Here is a 26796-nt window from a genome sequence, read left to right on the forward strand (position 1 = left end):
CACGACATCAAAGAATACTTTTCAAAGAGAGAGTACCCTGAGCACGCAAATCATACTCAGAAATGCATACTCCAAAGGTTAGCCAACCATTTCTTTCAAAGCGGAGGAATTTTGTAAAGAAGGACTACAAACCTAGGATTATTATGGTGTGTCGACGCCAAGGAAGCACCCATATTGCTCGAGGAAATACATGCCGGAACTTGCGGACCGCACATGAATGGCTTCGTTTTAGCCTAGAAAATGCTAAAAGTAAGGTATTTCTGGATGACTATGGAAACAGATAGCATCAAGTATGTTCAGAAGTGTCACCAATGCCAGATACATGCTAATATTATACGAGTACCACCCAATAAACTCAATGCAACAAGTGCACTGTATACAATAGAAATCGCGCTACCCGATCTCGTTCTTCGATGGAAAAAATGATACCATGTCAAAATGGCAGGATGCGAGCTCGAGGTCGAAGCTCCTTTCCAATATCAAGTTGATATTGTTTACCAGAGTTTAAAGAAGGCATGCTTCGAGATGATATCGTTATGGTTCAGTTAGGAAAAGAGCGTGATACCCGCAACGGGCCGAAGATCACAACATAAATTTCAGAATGTATCGGTCTTTAATCCTTAGAATTCGAGGCGTGCCATTTAGCGAATTTTCCATAGCCCTCGTAAAGTTAAAAATGCGTAGTTGCTTTAGGCGCATTATTTTAATAATATTACTTTCCTAAACTCGGGGGTGCATTTCATGTGACCCAAATCCAAATCGTGATAGCGTTGAATAAAATGTGTTTCGGATTGCGGGTGCATTTCATGTGGCGCGGTCCAAAGACATGTTTTAAACGACGTTCAATCTTCTTTAAAAATTACATAAAAGCGGTTAAAAAGTTAACATCGGCACATAAGTTCATAATTGATTAAAATCAGATAATTAAGCCGAATATAATAGTTAAGCGACCGTGCTAGAACCACGGAACTCGGGAATGCCTAACACCTTCTTCCGAGTTGACAGAATTCCTTACTCAGATTTCTAGTTCGCGGATTGTTAAACAGAGTCAAGATTTTCCTCGATTCGGGATTCAACCGGTGACTTGGGACACCATAAATCTCCCAAGTGGCGACTCTGAATCTTTTAACAATAAATCCCGTTTCGATTGTCCTTTAATTGGAAAAACTCCCTTATATACATTCCTTACGGATGTAGGTGAAAAAAGAGGTGTGACAGCTCTGTGTGATAAAAGACTCAGATTCTAAAAAAACTAAACTAAACCTGAAATCAATTCAAACTAGATCTAAAGAAGAATGAAGAAGCAAATCCAGAACACATATTAAAGGGAAATATAAATTAAACCAGATTCATTTGACTAACAGCATGAACAAATGAGTTGATAAGCGTATGGCTTATAACTAGTCCAATGAATCTCATACAGCCATACCCCATTCAACCCAAAAGTATTACAATACACACTATATAAAATCACAAATGAGTGCAAAAGCTAAGCTGTTGATTCAGTCGGACAAGCTACTTTCTCTCAAACTTCATGACATTTCCCAATCAATTAAAATAACAAAGTTCCTAACTCAAAACAGAACTAAATCAATTAATCCATAACAACAAGCTGATAAAGTAAACATAATACTCTAAAGCAATACAGAAAAGTCGAAGGCAAATTGATACTACATTTCAGACTATTGCTTTCATTTCAACTTCCAAATCCAACTTCAAAAACAACAAAGCCTCTTAGTGTGTACCTGGAAATAAGACAGAATCCAAAGTAAAGCAGGATCAGTAGCTAGCAGCTAATAACACAGCTCCCAGATCCAAGAAAATTAGCAGAAAACAAACTCCAACCAAATGGTACAAAACGGACCCTAGGACCCAACTTCGTAGCAGTTTTAAATCCCAAATCAATTCATACTCAATCTCAAATGAAACAGGAAGTATTTCAGAACTGGAAAATTTCAGAAATCAATAGAGAAATTAATGAAACAGTAGCAATTTTGTCCGTCTTTTATTTTCTGGAATTCTAGCTCTCCAAAAAATATCTTGAGCTGCAAGTAACTTATGCCTTTATAGGCAAGTTACTAGGGCAGCTTTAATAAATTCACAATTGCATTTCAAACCTTCAAAAATTTTGTTTTTGCTTAAGTATCCTTCTTTTAAAATTCAGAACTTTAGAATAACCCCAACCCCCAGCTTTCTAGAAGCTTCCTAATGCAGTTACACCCAGATTCCCTAAGCTAGTTACCCAAAATACCCCTTGAACCCCTGTTAATTAACTAGAGAACCTAAACGGGTCGAACTAATCCAAGGCGAACCAGATATGGGCCTTCAAAAACCCGGGTCAGTCTCTTTCTTTGGGGGCACAGGTCCAAGTCAGAAGTCTAGGAGAAACGAGAAGGCAGAAGAAGGAAAGGTAATTAGGATTTTAATCAGCCTTTCGAACCAAATGCTTTCAATCGGCCCAAGACTAAAGGGAACAACCAAACAAACTAACCTAATGAATTCAAATAAAACTGAAGAAGCTAATAACTAACCATTAATCCTAACTTAAAAGAAACACATGCAGTGATGACTTTGAGAACACAAAAGAAAAGTAGAAGAAGATGAGAAAGAATGGAATAAAAAAAAAATACTAGAGATACCTGTCAAGCCAAGCGAACACAATCTTGAACTAGTCATCAAAGAAACCTTGATTTTTTGGTCGAGGTAGACCTTAATCGTGTGTTTTCGCCTGAAAACACATGGCTAAAGTCGATCTCAACCTTAAATCTTTAGTAACCTCGCCAATCAACTCCTTTTGGGATTTCAGGTTAAACTTCGATCTGAAATTCGAGAGACTCCAGGATGATTCGAAGGCGAATAGTTAGGGATTTAGAATGAGGGGGACTTGGTGGTCACGGGGTGTAATTTTGGTGGCGAACGGAGGTGGCGCCGCTACCCTAAAGCGGTGGTGTCTGAAGGCGGCTACTAGGGTTTCACCTTTGTCTCTGAGAGATGAAAGGTTGGGGAGATGAGACCGACGGGGGGTGCAAGGCATTTGGACACTTTTATAGGTGTGACCCAATTAGTTCCGGACCATCGGATGAAGCAATATGAAGGGCCAATATTTGTTAAGGCAAACTGAACTCGGAACGACGTCGTTCCACTCCCTTACGGCGTCGTTTCAACGGCCTGGGTAATGGGCTACTTGGAACGGATTAGACAAAAGACTTTGGGCCGGGTATTGGGTAATTTTGTTTGGGCTAGGGACAATTAAATGGGTTTTAGCCCAGATCTGGATCTTCTCATTTCTTTTTTTTTCCTTTTTCAATTTCACAATTCTTTTCTTTTTTAAAAATTAAAATAAATCCTAAATTAATTAATAATAATTTTTAAACTAAACTAACCTACCCAATTAGATTAATCACTCATCATGGTATTCACAATAATTAATTAAATCCAAAATTTAAAGAAAAATTACACAATTCAAAATTAAAAAGTAAAAATTCAAAATGAATTATTTTTTATGATTTTCATTTTTATAAATCAATTTACTAATTAATCTAAAAATATAAAATTAAATCCTCAATGCAGATGAAACATGTTTTTTTGTATTTTCACGAATTAAAAATAAACGTGCATAGACAAAATATAAAAATTAGCAGAAAATGCCACGAAATCCAATAAAATTGCAAACGCTGAGAGAAATTATTTTGTTTTGAATTTGTTGGAGTAATTCATATAGGGCAAAAATCACGTGCTCACAGCTGCCCCTCTTTGCCCGGAAATACGAAGAGTTTTCGTGCAAAAATAAGTGAGCGGATACGAGCGATTTTTGCCCGTTTGAATACTCCGTGGGAAGTATTTTTGAAAGATTTGACTGCACCCTGCTTCCGAGGTTGCCTACATATCCTTGGATAAAAAAGAATCAGGTCAGTGTAGTTCAGGAATGTCTGGTAGCTGGGACTAACATGGAGCTGTGATTTCACTGTTGTTGTTGTTGTTGCTGCTGCTGCTCACTGAACCCCTTATTACACCATGTAAAAAATAAAAGAAGCTAGACTAGACTATGATCTATGCATTACAAAACCCTATCTACATCTTCAAACTTGCTTTTGTGTTTCTTGTTTCCTTGTTGTCTTGTACTCTCTTGGTAAAATTCCTTTGTCGCCGTCTTGAATTGTAAACTGAGATGCTTCCCTTTCACCAGGCGGATGCCTGACTGCTGAACTTGATATGTATTCCCATGCTATCCAGGCAAGCTCCTGACTTCAAAACGTGAATGTATTCCCATGCTATCCAGAGGGGCTCTTGACTGCTAATCTGAAAGTGCTCTCTGCTTTCCAGGCGGGCTCCTGACTACTAATTTGAAAGTACTCCCTGCTATCCAGGTGGGCTCCTGACTTCAACAAAGAATTCGACAGCTAAAATTTTTAGATTGTACTCCCTTGTTCTCCAAGCGGGTTCCTGATTGCTACGCTTGAAAGTATTCCCTGCTCTCCAGGCGGTCTCCTGATTGCTAAACTTGAAAGTTTTCCCTACTTTCCAGACGGGCTCCTGACTGCTGGCTTGAAATGTATTCCCTGCTTTCCAGGCGGGCTCCTGACTTAAACATTTGAAAGTATTCCCTACTCTCCAGGCGGGCTCCTGACTTCAACATAGACAAAACAAAGAATTTGAAAGCTAAAACTTAAATTGTACTCCCTTGTTCTCCAGGCGGGCTCCTGATTTCAACTTGAAAATATTCCCTGCTCTCCAGGCGGGATCCTGACTTCAACTTGAAATGTATTCCCTGCTCTCCAGGCGGGCTCCTGACTTCAAAATAGATAAAACAAAGAAAATATTTTCTGCCCCAGTTTGGTGGTTGGGCACAGATGTAAATGTTAAACTGAATCCTATTACCCAATATTACTAAGGATTTGAAAGTTAAGTCCCATTATGCAGGGGGTCCTGACGACTCTTAACTAAACGACAATTTTAAATCTAAATATATCTTCTACAGGTGTGACTTCTGCTAAATCTTGCTATTAAGAGAATCTTTAAACTGCTCCCCATTATCCAGGAGGGTCCTGAAAATCAAAAGTCAAATTTTATCTTAAGGGTGACAACTTTCATGTCGGAATTATACTACCCTACAACAGAGTTTACGCTAAATGTTGTTATCTAATCGAAATCTTAAAGATAAGTCCTATTATTCAGGAGGGCCTTGGAAACTCCTAAATGAATCATATCTCGAACATGCAAACTTCTAAGCCAACTTATTCCTTTGGGATACATTTATGCTAGATTATGCTATTCCTGAACTTTAAACTAGGTCCCATTTTCCAGGAGGGTCCTGAAATCTTACGGTCAAACCTGTTTTGATGCTTGATCTTTCCCCTGCGGAGAGTTTCTCGAAAACAAACGAATTTTCTGCCCCTGTTTCAATCAAAGAAAAATTTGTTAGTTTAAAGTGGTGGTTAGCTGATGGCATTCTTGCTGAAGATCTCTCCACTGCATTGTTTTGTTCTGAATGGATTTCCCAAACTGGCCCTGAACCGCTTTGACTTTCTGACTGACTTTCAAATCCCACGACCTTTGATGAACTGAGTGTTCTATACCCGTGTTGTTGTTTCACACCTCTGTCCCCTTTATCTGAACCTTTGCATCTCCCATTACATTACCAAATCATTCCACCGATGAAACTTTTGGTGATTCCTTGTACCCCACCTTACATCGTGCTGTCTTTAGTATGCTTTGACCACATTGTGATTTGTAATTTTGGGAGTTGGTAGTGAGCTTTGAAACTCTTTTCCACTTACTTGGGACAAGAATGACATTAAAACCTCTTAGACAAATAAACCCAAAAGAAAATGAAATGCAATGACTTTGCGGGTTAAGGATAAGAAGAATCCAAAACCAGATAACTGCTACAAAGGGCAAAAGAAAAAGAAACTTATCTGAGTGGAACAGTTGATACCAATGATCATGACATGCATTTCGGATTAATTGGACCAATCTGTCAAACCACTCAACTTTCAGTTGCCGTACTTTGTCGCCTTAGAATTTCCATGACCTGATTACTTGACCCAAACCTTGACCTTGTTCATCCTGTGGTGCCTTGAAACAGTTTTCCACCAACAAGCCTTTCTCACTTGTTGACTTTTCAACTCACTTTCGCCTCAAGGTTTCCGTGAGAGTTTTCACCAATAAGACTCTCTCATTTTATTTCTCTCAACTCCCGTCGCCTTACGGTTCCTATGAAGGTTTTCACCAATAAGACTCTCTCATTTTATTTCTCTCAACTCTCAACGTCTTATGGTGCCTGTGAAGGATTTCACCAATAAGACTCTCTCATTTTTATTTTCCTGCTTGAACCAGAGTGTTGCCCCTAACATGAATTACCTTTACCTGCTCGACTTGGCATTTCTCAAAGACTGATCAGAAGGTTTTTCTTTGGACTGTAATGTGGGCTTTTGGACAGGGTTAGAAAGAAAGAGTGTAAAAGGCTCAAAATAATTCAAATGTGTTAGAATTACAACTTTCAGAATTAGGTTTCTCACAACAACCACGACTTCTGGCCCAGTTTCTTGCTTGGGGATTTTGGATTTTTGTTTGATGAGACCGAGCCGTGAGGTTGCCTATGTATCCTTAATAGGAATCAGGTCGAACGTAGCTCATGTCATAGGAATTACTTTGTTGCTATGATTTTTCTTTTCTCTTTCTTTTTCTCTTCTTCTTTCTTTCTTTTTCTCTTTTTGTTGTTTTTTTATTTCTTCTTCTCTTTTTCTTTTCATTCTTTTCTTTCTCTTCGCTTTTTCTTTTTTTTTTCTTCAATTTTCATTTTTCTCCTCTCCCTTTCGTTATTTTTCTTTTCTCTTTTTCCTTTACTTATCTTTCACACTTGTATTTATGATATTCACTACTGATTCCGAAAGAGGGGTAAAAAAGAAAATAAATGAGGTTCAAGAGGGGTAATGAGGGATAAAGTGTTTAGATAGAAGAACAAAACACCTTCGTCATTTCAATCTTCAAAATATACCAAATACAAACAAGTACAATCAAACAAAGGAATCATACATAGTATCTCTTACTGTATCGGAATTGATAGCCATTTCACACATTTCCCTTCTACATCTGTCAAATATAATGCACCATTGGACAATACTCTAGTTACGACAAATGGCCCCTGCCAATTCAGGGCGAACTTTCCTTTTTCTTCGGCCTGAAGAGGCAAGATACGTCTCAACACTAACTGGCCCACTTCGAACTTTCGTGGACGTACCTTCTTGTTATATGCTCTAGCCACTCTTTTTTGGTACAATTGGCCATGAAATAATGCTGCCAATCTCTTTTCATCAATCAGACTTAATTGCTCCAAGCGGGTTTTGACCCATTCAACGTCATCAATTTCTGCCTCAGCGAAAATCCGAAGGGATGGGATTTCAGTTTTTGTGGGTATTACTGCCTCCGTGCCATACACCAACAAATAAGGAGTGGCCCCTACTGAAGTGCGAATAGTAGTGCGATAACCCAACAATGCGAAAGGTAACTTCTCATACCACTGTCTAGAACCTTCCACCATTTTCCGCAGTATCTTCTTTATGTTCTTTTTGGCTGCCTCGACTGCTCCATTCACTTTAGGGCTATATGGGGTCGAATTGTGATGTACAATCTTAAACTGCTGACAGGTCTCCGTCATCAGATGACTGTTGAGATTAGCACCATTGTCTGTGATGATTACCTTCGGAATCCCAAACCGACAGATGATATTTGAATGCACAAAATCGACCACTGCTTTCTTGGTCACAGATTTAAAAGTTTTTTCTTCAACCCACTTGGTGAAATAATCAATGGCTACTAGAATAAACCTGTGTCCATTTAATGTTGCTTGCTCGATTGGCCCAATGACATTCATGCCCCAAGCAACAAAGGACCATGGTGCCGACATTGTATGCAATTCAAATGGTGGGGAATGAATCAGATCTATGTGCACCTGGCACTGATGACACTTGCGCACAAAACTGATACAATCTCGCTCCATAGTGAGCCAGTAATAACCTGCTCGGAGAATCTTCTTTGCCAGAATGTACCCACTCATATGCGGTCCACATACTCCGGAGTGTACCTCAGTCATGATAATTGTGTCATGTCTAGCATCTATGCATCTTAGCAATCCCAGATTTGGAGTTCTTTTATACAATACCCCTCCACTGAAGAAAAATCCACTTGCCAATCGTCGAATTGTTCTTTTCTGATCACTTGTGGCCTGTACACGATATACCCCCATCTTGATGTACTCTTTGATATCATGAAACCATGGCTCCCCATCAAGTTCTTCTTCTACCATATTATAGTAAGTATGCTGATCACGGACCTGGATCTGCAAAGGGTCCACATAAGTCTTATCTGGATGATGTAGCATTGACGCCAAAGTAGCCAAAGCATCAGCGACTTCATTATGGATCCTTGGGATATGCCTGAATTCTATTGATTGAAACCGTTGACAAAGATCATGCAAACATTGTCTGTATGGTATGAGTTTCAAATCCTGTGTTTCCCATTCTCCCTGAATTTGGTGCACCAGAAGGTTCGAGTCACCCAAGACCAAGACTTCCTGGACACCCATATCCACAACTAACCTCAAACCCAGAATACATGCCTCGTACTCAGCAATGTTGTTGGTACAGTAAAAACGAAGCTGAGCCATAACAGGGTGTGCTGCCCTGTTTCAGAAATAAGTACTGCTCCTATCCCCATGCCCTTCATGTTTGCAGCTCCATCAAAAAAAGGTTTCCATCCAGGCTTCTGGACTTGTTCCAACTCATCAATGTGCATCACCTTTCATCAGGGAAATAAGTTTTCAAAGGTTCATAATCTTCATCAACCGGGTTCTCGGCCGAATGGTCTGCCAAGGCCTGTGCTTTCATTGCAGTTTGAGTCACGTAGACAATGTCAAACACTGTGAGCAAGATCTGCCACTTTTCAAGCCTCCATGTCAGCATAGGCTTCTGAAAGATATATTTCAATGGATCCAAGCGAGATATGAGATAGGTAGTGTAAGATGACAAATAATGTTTCAGTTTCTGTGCCACCCAAGTTAGGGCGCAACATGTACTCTCAATATGAGTATACTTAACCTCGTACGATGTGAATTTCTTGCTGAGGTAATAGATGGCCTGCTCCTTCCTGCCAGTGATATCATGTTGACCCAATACACAGCCGAATGGATTGTCCAAAACCATCAAATATAGAATCAAAGGTCGCCCTGGTTCTGGCAGGACCAACACGGGTGGATTTGACAAATACCCCTTTATCTTATCCAACACCTCCTGACATTCATCTGTCCACTTGACTACAGCATCTTTCTTTAACAGTTTGAAGATTGGCTCACAGGTTGTCATGAGCTGAGCGATGAACCTGCTGATATAATTCAATCTCCCCAACAAATTTATCACCTCGGTCTTGTTCCTCGGAGGTGGAAATTCTTGGATGGCCTTGACTTTCGATGGATCCAGTTCAATGCCCCGGCGGCTGACTACGAACCCCAACAACTTTCCAGACGGCACCCTAAAAGCACACTTTGCAGGATTAAGCTTGAAGTTGTACCTGCGAAGCCTTCGAAGAACTTCTTCAGATCTCTGACATGGTCAGACTGCTTTCTAGACTTCACGATCACATCATCTACGTACACCTCGATTTCCTAGTGTATCATATCATGGAATATTGTTGTCATCGCCCTCATGTAGGTTGCCCCAGCATTCTTCAAGCCAAATGGCATGATCCGATAGTAGTACGTTCCCCACGGCGTGATGAATGCCGTCTTTTCTGCATCTTCCTCATCCATTAAGATCTGATGATAACCCGCGTAACAATCCACAAAAGAACCAATCTCATGTTTGGCACAATTATCAATCAAGATATGGATGTTCGGCAATGGGAAATTGTCTTTTGGACTCACCTTGTTGAGATCCTGATAATCGACACACACCCTGGTCTTGCCATCCTTCTTCGGCACAGGCACAACATTGGCTAACCAGGTGGGATATCGAGTGACCCGAATGACTTTAGCATCGAACTGCTTGGTGACCTCTTCTTTGATCTTTACACTCATATCCGTTTTGAACTTTCTCAGCTTCTGTTTGATAGGAGGGAATGCCGGGTCAGTGGGCAACTTGTGAACCACTAAATCAGTGCTTAGACCCAGCATGTTGTCATATGACCATGCAAAAACATCTTTGTATTCGAACAATGCTTTAATTATCTCCCCCTGAGTTGAGATTCCAGATGGACACTTATTTTAGTTTCACGGACATTATCTTGGTCCCCCAGGTTAACTGCTTCTGTATCATTCAAATTAGGTTTGGGCTTTTCCTCAAAATGACTTTGTTCCTTACTAATTTCTTCACAGGCCTCATCATCATCAAATTCCAACTCATCATAACACTCAATTTCTTGTATTATTATTTCAAAGTTAGATTGGCTTTTAAAACTGGGCCGAAGATTCCTCATGCATGTCATGTCATTGATATCAGCATAAAAAACTGTACAAAGAAGAAAACAAAAATAAAATTTGAAGAAATGAAGGGAAAGGAACAATTGCATTTTATTGAATTTGAAGATAACAGGGTTTTAACACATCCAACTGGACGGAACATAATATCTGAATTACAGAACCTGGAATAATCCAGACAACTAAAAAAATCAAAACCCACTACCAAGACTCCCTCCGGGTAGGAAGAGGAGTAGCTTCCCAGTTGTTGACTTATGCACGTGGTCCCACGAATTGCACATCTGCCCTGCTGGACCCTTCCCCAGCCTAAACCATGTTAACCTCGGCGAATAACCTTTCAAACCCCTTCTCCAAGTCTCCATCGGGACCAATCAGTGATCCAGGAACTTTTGACAACAGTTGCTTTCTGATACCCGGCCTGACGAATAATCTGGATAGACGCGGGATTGGCTTTGGAAATGCCCATGCTTTCTGTTTCATTTTTCTATATCTTCTCATGTCTGCAACGGTAGGCTTGAACCCCAGACCAAAAGTATCTAGATTCTTTGGAAGAGAAACTAGTTGCACGATACCTTGCAGAGATGCACCCAAACCCTTGCCCGGTACAAAACCATTTTTTAACATTTCAACAACTACCATAACTGATGCAATAGCCATCTTTGGAGTTGGAGCGCACTTTCCTTCCAGAATTTTCTCCACCGATATTATGTCGAAAACCTGATAAACCATGGTCCCTTGCTATCGTCAACCTCTATGAATGAAATAATGGCACCATTGGGCACACACAAATTATCTTCGCCGTGTACAACAATTTCCTGTCGATCCCATTCAAACTTGACCATTTGATGTAGAATAGATGGGACTGCTTTGGCAGCATGGATCCAGGGTCGTCCCAACAGCAGATTGTATGAAATAGCCTCATCGAGCACCTGGAATTCCATAGTAAATTCAACTGGCCCTATTGTGAGTTCAAGCACTATGTCCCCGACTGAATCTTTACCCCCACCGTCGAATCCCCGAACGCAAATACTGTTCTTGTGATTTTTTTCATCCTCCACTTGCAGATTGTTCAATGTGGAGAAAGGACAAATGTTCGCACTGGACCCATTGTCAACCAGTACCCGAGTAACCACAGAATCTTCGCATTTCATCGTCAAATAGAGGGCTCTATTGTGCTCGGTACCCTCTACGGGCAACTCATCATCAGAAAAAGTGACGATGTTTACCTCAAATATCTTGTTAGCTATTTTTTCCAAGTGGTTTACTGAGATTTTGTCAGGAACGTGAGCCTCGTTCAAGATCTTCATCAAAGCTCGACGGTGCTCGTCTGAATGGATCAATAATGACAATAATGAAATCTGAGTCGGTGTTTTCCTCAACTGCTCCACAATGGAATAGTCCTGCACTTTCATTTTTCTCAAGAACTCCTCTGCTTCTTCCTCAGTCACCGCTTTCTTCACCAACACTGGATTATCTTTTGAGGTCTTACCTTTTCTCAACTCTTCGGGGGCAAAGCATCTCCCCGATCGAGTCAAACCATAAGTCTCACACACTTCTTCTTTAACTTCTTTCCTTTTGTAAGTCATGGTCACTCATTCATAATTCCATGGGATTGCCTTGCTGTCAACTATCGGTAATTGAGTTACCGGTTTGATAACGACAGGATCTATGGGGGCGCCCTTCACAATAACCACGGGCTTGTTCATCACTCCAGGCACAACCACTTTTGCTTTTTCATGTTTTCCTGCAACGTCACGTGAGGACCCCCTCTTGACCTTCACAGATGGTTCACTATTTGCCATGTTCAACTTGATCACAGACTTCTCACTGGTTGGTTTGTCAAATGGCCTGGCTTCACTTACCTAAATCATCATGACGGTCTGTGAACGCTTCTTAGGATCCCCCCCTATGCACTATTTCAATCATATTTGTTTCATAATGGGTTGGCAAGGGATTCTGATTGATATTGGGCGCCTCTGGAGCTTGGACCTCAATCTGATTGGTGTCAATGGGTTCTTGAATGGCTGTTTTCAATTTCCAACATTTCTTTGTGTCATGTCCCGGGGCCCCTGAACAATACTCACTGCTCACCGAGCGGTCAAGATTTCTGGGAGAGGGATTCGTCAATTTAGCCTCGATCGGATTCAACATACCCAACTATCTTAGTTTGTGGAATAGGCTAGCATACGATTCTCCCAATGGAGTGAAAGTCTTTTGCTTCTCCAACCTATCATTCTTAAAGGCTTGGATGGGTCGAAAACCCGTTCCAGGAGGATTTCTGTAAGCTTTTGGGGGTGGATGGTTATTTTGTGGAGCTTGGTATGAGTTTTGCGGAGCTGGCGTACGCCATTGTGAGTGAGCGGGCGACTGGGTATAGGTTTGTGCATTATGGACAGAAAAATGGGGATCTGGCGGTGGGTAATAGTGTTGTGGTGGGTTATATGGAGTATGGGGGTAAGTTTGGAGATAGGGTCGCGGCTGGTTATAGTAATGGGGAAGGTTCCTGGATCCAACCCAAGCTCCCGACTCAATTGTCGCAACGTCCTCGTTCTTCTTCTTCCCGAGCACACCCTCAGTACTGTTTTGAATGTCCTGAGTGGTTGCCTTGATTGCTGAATAACTCATGATTTTGTTGGACTTGAGTCCCTCTTCAACCATGCCTCCCATTTTCACGACTTCATTAAAGGACTTACCTACTGCTGACACCAAGTGACCGAAATAAGTGGGTTCCAAGGCCTGCAAGAAATAATCAACCATCTCGCTTTCTTTCATCGGAGGGTCAACCCTCGCTGCTTGCTCTTTCCAGTGGAATCCATATTCCCTGAAGCTCTCACCGGGCTTCTTTTCCAGCTTTGTCAACGACAGACGATCTGGGATAATTTCGAGGTTGTACTGAAAATGGAAGGTGAAGGCTTGGGCCAAATCATCCGATGTGTACCACCTGTTGTGATCTTGTCTGGTATACCATTCTAAAGTCGATCCACTCAAACTTTGGCTGAAATATGCCATTAGCAATTCATCTCTTCCGCATGCTCCTCTCATTTTGCCAGAGAATCCTCTTAAGTGTGCTACCAGGTCACCATGCCCATCGTACAGATCAAACTTGGGAATTTTGAATCCCGCTGGTAAATGAACATCTAGGAACAGACATAAATCCTTATAGGCCACACTTACTTGAACTCTCAACCCCCTCATATCTCAGAATGATTGTTCTAAGCTTTTGAACTTTCTGATCATCTCTTCATGCTCGGGATGTTTGGACGGTTTCTCGGTCTCTGTAGGGATATCAAGATGATGGGTGTAATGGTTCTGGAACTTTGAAGTTGGGTTCAGGGGGATAGTACTGGTTATCGTAAGTTTGGAACAGGGGTTCACTGGAAGATTGGTGTAATGTAACAGGTGGAGGTGCCACAAAAACAGGTGTAATTAGTGGAGGAAGGTATGGGACTTGTTTGGGTGGTGGAGCTTGAGAAGTATGGGAAGTGGCGCCATGGCATTGTTGGTAAAGGGGAAAGGCTGGAGATGAGTTCACAGTGGGAGGCTCCAGAGGTTGGGCTGATGGTGGGATATAAGCAGGGTTGGCGGGATAAACTGGTGGAGGATGACCCTTCGCCCAGGCTTGGTACATTTCAGCCATCTGTTGCTTCAGCTTTTACATTTCTTCCCTCATCGCATTAACGTCCATTTATTCTACCTCTTTCGATGGGTCGACAATACTTGTTTCTGGTTCCTGGTCGACCATATTCAGACTGTCTTTCGATCAGGTGTGTATGAGTGAGTTTCCAGAATGCCAGTCAACTAACCACCTGCTTGGACTTAATACATCAAACAACAACCTTGTTAGCGATTAGGCTTTAACACATTGGTAACCGCACATTGGGCATGAATGCACCTAAACAGTTAGCCATCTCTATTATGTATTTGATCGGTTGCATGCGTCATCCCGGCCTTTTCTTTCTTTTAATTGCAAACTTCCCCCCTTTTCTTTTCTTTTCTTTCCTTTCCTTTCATTCTTGCCTCTGTTCTCTCTTTGTTTTTACTCTCTCTTGATTCCTTATTTTCTCTCTTTTCTTTCTTGTTTTTACGCTCTTTTCTTTTCTTTACCCTCTTGTTTTTCTTTCTCTCCCATTTCTCTTTTTCTTTACTCTCTTGTTTTTCCTCGTATTTTCTTTCTCTTTTTTTTATATTTGATTACCATCGAATCCTATGGAGATTGTCTACGTATCATGACACCGCATGAATCAGACCAAGCGTAGTTCTTGTAGATAAGTGCGAAATAAAACATTTTTGGGATTTTTAGTTTTCATAAAATAAAACAACAAATGCTTCCATTACAAACTCAAAACTAACAAATACCAAAAGACTAATAGATTTCGATGCAAAGATGAAATACAGACTCCAAAAATAGACATCATATTCCAACAGAAGAAAATACAGACTCGAAAATAATTTGACGGACTCTAGCAGAAAGAAAAACTCAACATGACTAACAGACGCTTAACAAAAGGGAAATGCAGACTCAAGCGAAAAAATCATGAATAAATCAATGTTCCTGGTGCCCGCGGGACATCATTCGGTCTCGCCGCGGGCCTATATGCAAGCTCCCTTTGAAGTCGATCCAAGTCGTTCATTATCTGTTTAACAAATGTCATTACTGCTGCAAAGAAGGCAGTGCGGGTCATATCCTCACAAATCTGGCACTTCATAACGATGTAGTCGGCAATGCTTCTAATTTTCTCTCTTATGGCGCCCTTTTCTTGTAACAAACGCCCAATCTGTTGGGCCCTGGCTTCCAAAGTTTGCTCAGCCGCATGATTTTGCTCCTGAAGTTGTTGCAAATCTATTTCTAATTGCGCCAATGCTATATAACAATGTTCCCTTTCAACTTTGAAGTCTTTTGCCTGTTTGATCATTTTGTTTTCCGAGACGATGACCCTTTTCTTTAACCCTGTGACGTCATCGTCGTACCTTTCTCTCAATTGCTTAACCAGGCACACTCGTTCATCTGCGTTTTTAGCCAATTGCTTTCGAGCCTTGGCTAGTTCACTTTCTGCTTTGTTCAAATCAAAACTATAGTCATTTACTTTCTGCCTCAGGTTAGCTATGAATTTTTTATCTCTATCGCTTTGGGCTGGATTTATTGCCGCTACTTTCATTTTCTGAATTTGAGCTCGGAGGGCCTCATTTTCTTTGGCTAGATTTTTCTTTTATCCTTCATCCGCCGCGACTTGCAAGCTATTCTCGAATTGAAGTTCTTTGACTTGCTTTTCCAATTCGCTTATAATAGCCCTATACTCGTTTTCTTTGGTCAACCAGTCCCATTGCACTTGTTCTCCGTCGGTGAACTATTGGACATGGGGTCTCTTTGCGGGCCTGTCAGGTTCATATTGAACCCGAGATCTTTTACCATACCAAGAAGTGTAACTAGGCTCCACCTCGCCTCTGTATAGGTCTTGTACTTGAGTATTAGGCCCTAAGAATCTGCACTGATGCCAAATCCGGCGCACTTTCTCTTCTGGGAAGGCAGCTTTTGGATATAACTCAATGACTTGCCGACTCAGATCTTCATCATGTGGGATGGTCTGGTATTGGCCCAACTGACGCAAGACTCTGTGCGGAGCATAAGGATGAATACTCCGAAGACCCATCAACAGCAAGAAACACACCTCAGCTGACATATAGATTACTTCGTTGACCGTGAGCCACCCGAATGTTCATTCAATCTTATTTGTCGTCAAGGATCTCAAAAGAGCATGCCATGCTTCCGTACCATCCGGAAGCTCATAACTCTCTATTCGCTTTTGATGTTTTTCAATGCACTCAAGGCCAGTCATACCGCAATTCAAGTAGCCGGGACGGTGGCAAAGGTGTTCCTCCCTCTATATTTGTAACAACATATTGCACCCTTCAAAAAACTTCGCTCCTTCTCGACAGAGAGTGAGAGCTCAGTAAATTTCTGCCAAGATCAGCGGCCCTATAGTCCCATTTGCCTTGTTCATCATAAAGTCGGCTATCCCTATTAGCCCCATCTCTGTGTTCCCGTCTTTTCTATGGCAAACCAAGATACCCAAGAACGCCACTATAAAAGTTAATCCTCTTCGAGCTTCCCACTTGTCTTGATTTTCAGTGTGAGTAAGACCGGTATCTGGTGTTTCGAAAACACAGGGATTCCCATAACGTCGATACAGAAAGTAGAAGGTACAAAATCCTTTGGCTAAATATCCGTCTCGGATGTCCCGACTGATGCTTAACAAGTCCAAAAATTTGTGGGGGGTTATTGTCCTTGGTGCCACCGGGTATTGACTTCTGAGATTCCCTTCGAAACCGGCATAGCCTGCTATCTCTTCAAGCGTAGGAGTTAACTCGAAATCCGCAAAGTGGAACACATTATGGGCTGGGTCCCAAAACGGTATCAAGACCTCAATCACGTCTTTTATGGGCTTGACCTTCAAAAGCCCAATAAGACCGCCCAATACTTTTGTCACAACTTTCCTGCTGTCGCCCCCCAAATCATGCCACCACATATGTAGCTCCAAAAGGATATCTTTACGGACTGAGAAAGGTTCATTTTGATTTGTGCTCATACCTGCACATTTATTAAGGTGATTTTAGTTAAAATAAAACCATGACTCGTTTTGACTTAAGAGAAATGACCATTTTTCAAAATATCCACAAAACATCCGGCCTTGCCAACACGGCCTTTCAGCACTTCAAAAACGAAGATTTTAAGGCTGTGTCAGCTAACCAGCCAAAACCTTTAAAAGTGATAAAAAGTGGTTGTTCACACAAAAACAGCCTTCCGGCGCCCTTTTAGAGACATTCGGCTATTTTTGACAAGAACGACATCACCCTAATTATTAAAGTAAATTTTTTGTTCTTTTGGCTATTTTCGCAAAAAGGAAGTTGGACCCGATGGGGGTTGCCTACGTATCTCACACCCTGTGAGAATCAAACTGTCGTAGTTCGGGCAAATAAAACAAACTATTTTTTATTTTCTCAAACTGCTATTTTCCTCTCTTTTTTCTTTTCTTTTTGTTTTTATTTTCTCAAAAATTCGGCAGAGTTTCTACACTATTTGGACATTGTTTTTTTTTAGAAGAGGCGATTAACTCTCTGTAACTTTTCCCAATATTCATAAGCCGGTCAGCATGCAAGTCCGAAGCAAATAAATGCACAAGTAGCAAGTAGGATGCATCAGGATGGTCTTCTTGTTTCGGGTGCACCTGTCCTAGACAGACTCAACCCCTGTGTTGAGACTCCAAAGCCAAAATGCACATGATGCAAACAAACATTCCTACTAGGGATCCGGCGTGAGGTCTTGCTATACTAGGTTCAAAACCTGGGTTTATTGTTCTAGACCTGGCTTACCCGAGCAGACAGCTCGAGCCGAGGGGGGAGCAGCGTACCGGGAATACAGAAGCTTCACCGGCTTTGCAACTTGTCCGAACCTCGTTCTAAATTTGGAATATGACTCTAACAGAAAAGAAGTCACACGAAGTGCACACTTCTTCATGATTTAGAAGACTCAGAGAGAAGAGGTATTTCGCAACAATTTATATACAGTTCACGGAATATCAAAGCGGTAAAAGCAATCAATTAACACATTAGGCCCAAATCATGTCACAAAATTAGATAATGAATAAAGCCAACTATAACAATTATTCTAAGCTCGAATTCTTGAACCCTGAACCAGAGATTCTGGGTTCGATCCCCAGCAGAGTCGCCAGAGATGTCACACCTCCTTTTTCACCTACATCCCGTAAGGAATGTATATAAGGGAGTTTTTCCAATTAAAGGACAATCGAAACGGGATTTATTGTTAAAAGATTCAGAGTCGCCACTTGGGAGATTTATGGTGTCCCAAGTCACCGGTTGAATCCCGAATCGAGGAAGCTTGACTTTGTTTAACAATCCGCGAACCAGAAATCCGAGTAAGGAATTCTGTTAACTCGGGATAAGGTGTTAGGCATTCTCGAGTTCCGTGGTTCTAGCACGGTCGCTTAACTGTTATATTCGGCTTAATTATCTGATTTTAATCAATTATGAACTTACGTGCCGATGTTAACTTTTTAACCTCTTTTATGTAATTTTTAAAGAAGATTGAACGTCGCTTAAAACATGTCTTTGGACCGTGTCACATGAAATGCACCCGCAATCCGAAACACATTTTATTCAATGCTATCACGATTTGGATTTGGGTCACATGAAATGCACACCCGAGTTTAGGAAAGTAATATTATTAAAATAACGCGCCTAAAGCAACTTCGCATTTTTAACTTTACGAGGGCCATGGAAAATTCGCTAAATGGAACGCCTCAAATTCTAAGGATTAAAATATTAACTAAACGAGGGCCATGCATTTTAAGATTTTATTTGGCACGACCCCTCAATTCCAATTTTAAAAAGGAATTCGAACTAAACTTTGGAGGACCATAAGCCATTTGTGTTATCTAGTATGGCTCACTTCCACCAATTAAAGAACTTAATAATCTAAAACACTAAGAGAGTTATGATTGTACTATGGCCCAAATTATCTAAAAAATACCTTTTTAAAGAGGGGGCTGATTATTTAAAGACCTTGCTTGGGCCTGGCTTAAAGCCCAATGTTCATGAGTAAACAAACTATTAGATATCGATCAGCTGAAAGTACATGGGACTCGTAATTAATCTAACATTTCATTTTGTGAATCACTGATTATTTAAATAAGTTAACTAAAGCTAATTTCTAAAACTCTAACGTGATTTGGGCCTGCATCTGCCTTAGACTCATATGGCCTCTTTATTTGAAAAATGAGCATTAGCCCAATAGAGCCCAGATCTTTGTAGCCTGACATCAACGAGTGCAAGTATCTATATCGAGTCTTTAATAACGCATAATAACCGGTCAAAATGGCTTGCAACAATACCCCAAATGATCATTACTTTTCTGGGAAAGAGAAACTGAACATTGAACAAGAATAAAGAGAACATTGAATTCTAAAAGGAAATGTGATAAAAGACTGTGATGCAAGACTGAGATTCTAAAAAAACTAAACTAAACCTGAAATCAATTCAAACTAGATCTAAAAAAGAGTGAAGAAGCAAATCCAGAACACACATTAAAGGAAAATAAAATTAAACCAGATTCATTTGACTAACAGCATGAATAAATGAGTTGATAAGCGTATGGATTATAGCTAGTCCAATGAATCTCATAAAGCCATACCCATTCAACCCAAAAGTATTACAGTACACACTATATAAAATCACAAATGAGTGCAAAAGCTAAGTTGTTGATTCAGTCGGACAAGCTACTTTCTCTCAAACTTCATGACATTTCCCAATCAATTAAAATAACAAAGTTCCTAACTCAAAATAGAACTGAATCGATTAATCCATAACAACAAGCTGATAAAGTAAACATAATACTCCAAAGCAATACAGAAAAGTCGAAGGCAAATTGATACTACATTTTAGACTATTTCTTTCATTTCAACTTCCAAATCTAACTTCAAAAACAACAAAGCCTCTTAGTGTGTACCTGGAAATAAGATAGAATCCAAAGCAAAGCAGGATCAGTAGCTAGCAGCTAATAACACAGCTCCCAAATCCAAGAAAAATCAGCAGAAAACTAACTCCAACCAAATGGTACAAAATGGACCCCAGGACCCAACTTCGTAGCAGTTTTAAATCCTAAATCAATTCATACTCAATCTCAAATGAAACAGGAAGTATTTCAGAACTGGAAAATTTCAGAAATCATATAAAAATTAATAAAATAGTTGCAATTTTGTCCGTCTTTTATTTTCTGGAATTCTAGCTCTCCAAAAAATCCCCTGAGCTGCAAGTAACTTATGCCTTTATAGGCAAGTTACTAGGGCAGTTTTAATAAATTCACAATTGCATTTCAAACCTTCAAAAATTTTGTTTTTGCTTAGGTATCCTTCTTTTAAAATTCAGAACATAAGAATAACCCCAACCCCCAGCTTTCTAGAAGCTTCCTAATGCAGTTACACCCAGATTCCCTAAGCTAGTTACCCAAAATACCCCTTGGACCCCTGTTAATTAACTAAAGAACCTAAACGGGTCGAACTAATCCAAGGCGAACCAGATATGGGCCTTCGAAAACCCGGGTCAGTCCCTTTCTTTCGGGGCCCAGGTCCAAGTCAGAAGTCCAGGAGAAACGAGAAGGCAGAAGAAGGAAAGGCAATTAGGATTTTAATCAGCCTTTCAAACCAAATGCTTCCAATCGGCCCAAGACTAAAGGGAACAACCAAACAAACTAACCTAACGAGTTCAAACAAAACTGAAAAAGTTAATAACTAACCATTAATCCTAACTTAAAAGAAACACATGCAATGATGAGTTTGAGAACACAGAAGAAAAAGAAGAAAAGTAGAAGAAGATGAGAAAAAATGGAATAGAAAAAAAATACTAGAGATACCTGTCAAGCCAAGCGAACACAATCTTGAACTAGTCTTCAAAGAAACCTTGATTTTTTGGCCGAGGTAGACCTTAATCGTGTGTTCTCGCCTGAAAACACACGGCTAAAGTCGATCTCAACCTTAAATCTTTAGTAACCTCGCCAATCAACTCCTTTTGGGATTTCAGGTTAAACTTCGATCTGAAATTCGAGAGACTCCAGGATGATTCGAAGGCGAATAGTTAGGGATTTAGAATGAGGGGGACTTGGTGGTCACGGGGTGTAATTTTGGTGGCGAACGGAGGTGGCGCCGCTACCCTAAAGCGGTGGTGTCTGAAGGCGGCTACTAGGGTTTCGCCTTTGTCTCTGAGAGATGAAAGGTTGGGGAGATGAGACCGACGGGGGGTGCAAGGCATTTGGACACTTTTATAGGTGTGACCCAATTAGTTCCGAACCGTCGGATGAAGCAACATGAAGGGCCAAGATTTGTTAAGGCAAACTGAACTCGAAACGACATCGTTCCACTCCCTTACGACGTCGTTTCAACGGCCTGGGTGATGGGCTACTTGGACCGGGTAAGACAAAGGACTTTGGTCCGGGTATTGGGTAATTTTGTTTGGGCTAGGGACAATTAAATGGGTTTTAGCCCAGATCTTGATCTTCTCATTTCTCTTTTTCCTTTTTCAATTTCACAATTCTTTTCTTTTCCAAAATTAAAATAAATCCTAAATTAATTAATAATAATTTTTAAACTAAACTAACCTACCCAATTAGATTAATCACTCATCATGGTATTTACAATAATTAATTAAATCCTAAATTTAAAGAAAAATTACACAATTCAAAATTAAAAAGTAAAAATACAAAATGAATTATTTTTTATGATTTTCATTTTTTATAAACCAATTTACTAATTAATCTAAAAATATAAAATTAAATCTTCAATGCAGATGCAACATATTTTTTCGTATTTTTCACGAATTAAAAATAAACGTGCACAGACAAAATGCAAATAATTAGCAGAAAATGCCACGAAATCCAACAAAATTGCAAACGCTGAGAGAAATTATTTTGTTTTGAATTTGTTGGAGTAATTCATATAGGGCAAAAATCACGTGCTCACAATATCGTTATGGTTCAGTTACGAAAAGAGCGTGATACCCGCAACGGGCCGGAGATCACAGCATAAATTTCAGAATGGATCGGTCTTTGGCGGTTAGACAGTTGTCAAATATTATTTCCTATTGTAATAGAAGTGTACTTTATTTAGGACTGCCCTATTATACAAAGGGGGATCCCATTCATTTCTAACCCATTGTTCATTGATAAGAAAACATATGTGCATTACTCTTTTGCTATTTCATTCACTGCTCTTCAGAGTTGTTTCATCATTTATCCCCATCATCATACCTCGAGACCGTCACATGTCGAGGTCGAGATTTAGCTTGCACACTGGTTTGATCTACTTTATTCTTCTATTTAATTCCTTATTTATCAAATTGGCATTGAATTATATCACGTATCCTTAAAAGCACAATACAAATTTAATTGTTACTTGAATTTTAAGGTAAACAGTTTGGAGCCCACTGTGGGGCTAAGGATAATAGTAATTGTTTCAGTGCTGATTCTAATAACATGCGTTATTTTCACACTTTTTATTGTCAAGTTTTTTTTGCTCTCAGGTTAAAGCATGTCAAACTCACAAAATGCACATGTACATGGTGATGATGGTCTCAGATTTCACGGGGAAAACGACAATGTAATTGTCCCAGGAGCCGGGGTGCCACCGGCTAATCTTAGGGGAGTACTGATCACCGATCCAATTGATATCAGTTCACACATTGCTCATAATAAGGACCTAGGCATGGACCCCAAAGCGAGTGTATGCAGGGAAGACCGATCTGGTGGCTAAGGTACACATGGCAGAGAAGACGGTAGAGTTAGCCTCGAGATAATACTCAAGATGCTACAAGCTCAGCATGCCGCTATTGCTCAATTGCAAAATCAACATAGGATTTCAAGTGTGGTCAAGCCAGAAATCATTCACCGTACCGAGCCAGTGCCAGAAAGATTAAATGGTGACGAATCAAGGACTGATCCTGCAATAATGAAAACGCTTGAGGAGCTCACCAAAAGAATCGAGTCGGGAGAAAAGAAAATTGAAGATAATGATAAAAAAAGTGGAAACATACAACTCCCGAGTTGATCATATACCGGGGGCATCCTCGATCCTAAAGGGTTTGGATTCGAAAAAGTTCGTGCAGAAGCCTTTTCCTTAGAGTGCGGCTCCAAAGCCAATTCCCAAGAAGTTTCATATGCCAGATATACCTAAATACAATGAAACCACCGATCCTAATGAACACATCACTTCATACACATGCAGAATAAAGGGAAACGACTTAGAAGATGATGAGATCAAGTCCATTTTGTCGAAAAAATTTGGGGAAACTTTGTCAAAGGGAGCAATGATTTGGTATTAAAACTTGTCACAAAATTCCATTGATTCATTTGCCATGTTAGGAGATTCTTTCGTGAAGTCACACGCCGGGACCATAAAGGTCGCAACAAGAAAATCGAACATTTTCAAGATAAGGCAAAGGGATAACGAAATGCCGAGAGAGTTCATATCCCGATTTCAAATGGAACGGGTGGAGTTGCTGTCGGTGACAGATGATTGGGCCGTTCAAGCTTTCACCCAAGGGTTGAATGAACGGAGTTCGATAGCATCATGACAGTTGAAATAAAATATTATCGAGTATCCAGCTCTGACTTGGGCAGATGTACACAATCAGTATCAATCGAAGATCAGGGCCGAGGACGACCAATTAGGAGCCCCTTCCGGTTCAGTACATCCAAACAGGTTGGCAGTTAAAACCTTGAGAGACGTTGACAGGGAGCCATGGTCGAAAAGAGAACGATATCAACCATATACCGCAGATTGAACGAATAATGATTCAGGAAGCAATCCATCCCAAAATGATCAAAGAAGCGATCGAGGGCAGAATTCTCGGGGACTATGAGCAAAAGTGGTTTTAATAAACATGTCGATCTCGTGAAGGCACCTCGATTATCGTAGTATAACTTCAGCATCGACGCATCGGGCATTGTATCGACAATCGGCAGGATTAAAGATACTAGGTGTCCTAGACCCATACAGACCGATCCTTCCCAAAGAAACCCAAATTTGATGTGCAAGTATCATGGCACACATGGTCATAAAATCGAGGATTGCAGGCAACTGAGGGAAGAGGTAGCCCGTCTATTCAACGAGGGTTATCTTCGAGAATTCCTCAGAGATCGAGCTAAGAATCATTTCAGGGAAAGGGACGCCAACAAGAAAAATGAACAGGAGGAACCCTAGCATGTCATTCATATGATCGTCGGTAGAGTCGATGTTCCACAGGGACCTATATTCAAACGCACAAAGGTGTTAATCACTAGGGAAAAACAACCCGAGATTATGTGCCCGAAGACTCCTTATCATTTAGCAACGAAGAAGCAGAAGGCATTTCTCAGCCACACAACAACACTCTGGTAATTTCTATCTTATCAAATAAAGTTCAAGGTAAGCATGTTTTAGTGGATCCGGGTAGTTCAGCAAATATCATCCGATCGAGGGTCGTGGAGCAACTCGGCCTACAAGATCAAATTGTGCCCGCAGCTCGGGTCTTAAACGGCTTCAACATTGCCAGTAAAACAACTAAAGGGAAGATTATTTTATCGGTGAACGTAGATGGAACCATTCAAGATACCAAATTCCACATGATCGAGGGCGACATGAGGTATAATGCCCTACTCGGAAGGCCTTGGATCCACAACATGAGGGGAGTTCCCTCTACCCTCCTCCAAATGATGAAATTTCCAATGACAGACGGTGTAAAAATAGTATATGGGGAGCAGCATGCTGCAAAGGCAATGTTCACGGTCGATGAGGTAACACCAATATCAAAACTATTACCTTCGAGCATCACAGGTAAAAAGGTCAAGCATCACAGGTAAACAGGAAGCCAAATAGCAATCACAACCACCAGCCCCGACCGAATCGGGAAAGCAAGAGGTAGAAGAAGAGGAGGAGGATTTTCTGACCCCTCTAACCTTTATTGTTCCAGAAGACTTCGACGCCACCAAATCAACAGTCGAAGTGATGGAACAGGTTATACTTATCAAATATTTGCCCGAGTAAAAGGTATACTTGGGAACGGGGTTAACCCCCGAACTCAGGAAAAAGCTTATTCAATTTCTTATTGATAATGTGGATTGTTTTTCTTGGTCCCACTTAGACATGATAAGGTTTCCACCGAAGATAACAATGCATCGGCTAAGCCTTGACCCTAGGTTCAAACCGGTGAAACAAAAGAGAAGGCCCAGTCCGAGGTGAATCATGCATTCATAAAGGACGAGGTAACTAAACTTCTCAGAAAAAGGTACAGTCGGGAGGTAAAATATCTCGAATGCATAGACAATATTGTTGTAGTCCCTAAAAAAGGAAACAAACTTAGATCGTGTGTATACTAAGGATTTAAACAAGGCATGCCCCAAAGATTCTTTTCCACTGCCTAACATCGATCGCATGATCGATGCCCACGGCTGGCCATGAGATCCTTACCTTTCTCGATGTCTATTCCAAGTATAACCAAATTCAAATGAACCTGTAAGACCAGGAAAAGACTTCATTTATTACCAAGTATGGAACATATTGCTATAACGTAATGCCCTTTGGGCTAAAAAATGCTGGGGCTACTTACCAACGCCTAGTAAATAAAATGTTCGAAGAACAAATAGGTAAGTCAATGGAAGTTTATATCGATGACATGCTAGTTAAGTCCCTGCACGCAGAGGACCATTTGGCTCATTTGTAGGAAATGTTCGAGATTTTGAGGAAATATAACATGAATCTCAACCCCGAGAAATATGCTTTCGGGGTCGGTTCGAGCAAGTTCCTGGTTTTATGGTGTCGAACCGGGGGATCAAGATCAACCCCGATATTATCAAGGCCATCGAAGACATCACTGTCGTGGACAGTGTAAAAGTCGTACAGAGGCTAACTAGACGGATAGTTGCTTTCGGCTGATTCATCTCGAGGTCATCAGATCGAAGCCATAGATTTTTCTCTTTGCTTAAAATGAATAATGATTTCACCTGAACCCCGGAATGCCCACAAGTATTAGAGGAACAAAAGCGATACCTGTCGAGCCCACTTATACTTATCCAACGGCAGATGAGAAACTTTACTTATACTTGGCAATATCAAAAATCACGGTAAGTGGTGTCCTAGTTAGGGAAGAGAAGTGTACGCAAATTCCCTTTTATTATGTGAGTCCAACCCTAGGAGAAGCAGAACCTTAGAGAAATTGGCACTTGCACTGATAAGAGCTTCTAGAAAGTTAAAACCATATTTTCGATGTCACCCCATATACGTATTAACCACTTACCCAATTTGTAATATTTTGCACAAGCCCGAACTATCGGTCCGATTAGCCAAATGGGTCGTCAAACTCAGTGGGTATGATATCGAGTACCAACCTCGAACGGCCATTAAGTCCCAAATTTTGGCGGACTTCGTGGCTGATTTCACGCCAACCCTCGTACCTGAAGTTGAAAAAGAAATTTTTTAAAATCAGGCACATCATCGGGGGTATATGATAACTAGGGATTATGATGCATTTTACACTCCTTCTTACTTGAGTTTTGATTAAAAATGTGTACAAAATAGTCTCAAAGGCTTACATGATATACTTGTTTGCAGGGTTTGGTCAACAAGATGACAATTCATCTAAACCAGCTCAAAAAGGAGTTAAACATGCACAAGTACCAAAAACAAGTCCAAGCACAGTGCAGCAACTGCGGCCACACTCCATTCTGTGCGGTCCACAGTGAGGAAGTTCAGAGAGGTGCTCATTTCAGACATTCAAGCAATGCGGCCACA

Source organism: Nicotiana tabacum, chromosome 5 (genome assembly GCF_000715075.1).
Source record: "Nicotiana tabacum cultivar K326 chromosome 5, ASM71507v2, whole genome shotgun sequence".
Classification (NCBI taxonomy): Eukaryota; Viridiplantae; Streptophyta; class Magnoliopsida; order Solanales; family Solanaceae; genus Nicotiana; species Nicotiana tabacum.